Source organism: Anomaloglossus baeobatrachus, chromosome 4 (genome assembly GCF_048569485.1).
Source record: "Anomaloglossus baeobatrachus isolate aAnoBae1 chromosome 4, aAnoBae1.hap1, whole genome shotgun sequence".
Classification (NCBI taxonomy): domain Eukaryota; kingdom Metazoa; phylum Chordata; class Amphibia; order Anura; family Aromobatidae; genus Anomaloglossus; species Anomaloglossus baeobatrachus.
The window spans coordinates 509,097,218-509,100,228 of NC_134356.1; positions in this window are offsets into that span (position 1 = coordinate 509,097,218).

Sequence of the window (3,011 nt, forward strand, 5' to 3'; positions counted from 1 at the left end):
GCTCACCTCTGCAGCATGCTCTCACCTCAGTGCCCTGCTGTGCTCTGTTCCAGCATGCTCTCAGAGTCACAGGGCAGTCCCCGCACAGCTGGCTTGAAGAGGGCATGACACTCATCTTTCACAGAGATTTGATCAAAAGGAATCACAGAGGCTTGAGGCACTCCTGATGCAGTCTAAGGAGATTCTACCTCAGTTCTGGCAGCCTAAGTAATGCATTAAATCAATGCAGCTGACCTAAGGCCACTTACCAGTTTTTTTCCCTGAAAACAGAACTATCTGTGTATAAACCACCGGCTTATTTCAGATCGGAATTGCTTGTGACCTAACCCCCTCCTAAACTAACTCCCCAGACTGAAATTTATTCCGAAGTTTCCTAAAACCTTATAAAGAAGATAAAGAATAGAAACCCGAATTTATAAATGCTACGAAGAATACGATTAAGTCTCTGATCAATCGCAAATATTGCAATATTTATTGTAGTTTCAGCAAAGTTTTATTGTAAATGATATGTAACAAGCAATACACATGAAATATTATCAATCCCTGTGCAGGGGGCTTAGAAATGATGATCACGTTTGTAATAATTCTAGAGTCACTATACCTAGTTATTGAAATATAGGAGAAATATAAAAATTAGGGGGAGAACAGAGAGAAAATTAAAACAGGATAAGGGAGGAGGTGTAACAAGTCCACATGATATCACATTATCATAAGTTATATACATTTGTAATCTTTATTTTAAAGCTACTAATGCTACTTATGTTAAACCTTCATCTGAAACGTACATGTCAGTCAGATTTCTGCACCTGTCAAATCCAATTACTATACTTTACATATAAGACGCTCAAAAACATATAGGTGTTCTATAAAGGCAACAGCATACAATTGGTTAAGATTTCTTCTCCTCCTGTGACTCGGGTCTTTACCCATATGACATTTCAATAGTCTATTAACTTACCTGTCACCAGAGCACCCAAGAAATGCAAAGCACGCACAGCTGGGCATAAAGAAAAGAAAAAAAAGCACCACACAAGGTTCTCATGAGCTGAACATGCTAAATAAATGTGTAGTAAATCAGCACGAAAATACGCGAGTAAATAATTTTAAATACAGGATTTAATTATTATACTGTATTTTTCAGATTATAAGAAAATTTGGGAGGCAAAGGGGTGTATGCATGGGCGTACCCAGCGAGGTAGAAGCAGGGGCACGTTGTAGTGGGCCGCTGTATCTGCAGCCACCGGCGCGCTGCTCAGCACTGTGTGTATGCAGGGCACACTAGCTGCAGCAGGAGGCAGCGTGCTGTGCCGGCCCTGCTGTGTGCCCGGCATGCACACAGTGCAGAGGAGCATGCCGGTGACTGCAGCTTCCTCCTTCTTCCTATTCAAATTCAGACGTAAATACATTTGAACAGCCGTCCTGGGACTGGGCCCCGCCCCTGACGTGCAGCAACGTGAGGAGATCAGCACAGTGCTGCGGGCGCCGGGACACAGGAGACATCAGGATCAGGAAGCGGTAAGCACTCCATGGAGGAGCCGAAGAGACAGGTGTAATAAATGGAGATGTGTGGGGAGGGGCTGATGACACCTAACGGGGAACACTTGTGAAGGAACACAGCTTTGTGACAGGCAGAGGAGGAGCACTGTATTCCGAGGGAAAGGGGAGAGCAGGAGTGTCTGCAGGGGGTGATGGGGGGTGCAATGTATTATGTCTGTGGAGGAGGTAATGGAGGGTGCATTGTATTGTGTGTGGGGGGAGGGAAAATGGAGGGTGCACTGTATTGTGTTTCTGTGTGTGTGTGTGTGTGTGTGTGTGTGTGTGTGTGGGGGGAGGGGTAATGAGGGGTACATTGTGTGTGTGTGTGTGTGTGTGTGTAGGGGGCGATGGGAGGGTGCATTGTGTGTAGGGGGTGATGGGGGGGTGCATTGTGTGTGTGTAGGGGTGCATTGTTTTTTTTGTGTGTGTGTGTAGGGGTTGATGGGGGGTGTATTGTGTGTGTGTGCGCACGTTTGGGGGGGTGATTTATTGTGTGTGTGGGGAGATGGTAATGGGGGTGCATGGTGTGTGTGTGTGTGTGTAGTGGGTGATGCGTGGGGATGTATTGTATTGTGTGTGGGGTGGGGTGGGGGGGAGTAATGGAGCGTGCATTGTATTTTGTGTGGGGGGGAGTAATGGAGCGTGCATGGTATTTTGTGTGTGTGTGTGTAATGGGGGTGCATTAGTGTGTGTGTGTGTGTGTGTGGGGAGGAGCGCGAAGTCATTAATCGTGCTATTATTACATTTAATTCTCTTAAAATTTTCATTTCATTCACCTTTTCCGTTTTAATATTTTACAACCTGAACGACCATGGCTTGCCCCCCCCTAGTTTTGATCCTGGGTACGCCCATGGGTGTATGTTATAATCCGAATGTAGCTTACTGGGGGGGTGTGGATCGGGGTCACACGAGGCAGGGTTGATGCTGCAGGAGGTGTGCTGTGCTGTGGGTGGTGTGGCAGGGGCCACCATTCTGAAAATGTTGGTGGTGCTGGCTTCAAATAATGGGGCCTGAAGTTGGCGCGTGCGCAGATGGAACTCTGGCCTCAAGATCTCATCTGCGCATGCGCCGCCTCCGGCCCGCTGATCTCCCTGCAGCGGACTTAAGGAGATAGCGCACCCGTAACTGACACGTGCGCAGATGAGATCTCGGCTTGTCATTGAGCTGATAGTTCAATCCACACACGCGCCGACTCCGGGCACCATTTCTTTGAAGCCCGAATGCTGACAGTTTCTGGATGTTCCTTTTGCCTCAGCGCCCGCAGTGAGCATTCATGACACCTGCTGCAGCATCACCCTACTCCACCACCGCCCTTGCCTCCTGTGACCCTGCTCCACCACCGCTCCGGTAAGACAACACCGAATTATAAAAGACTTACCCCATGGTTTTTTTTTTTTACCTTTATTTTCCTCTAAATAAGTGTTGAGTCTGATAATCTTGTGCATCTTATAAAACAAAAAATATAGTATACACAA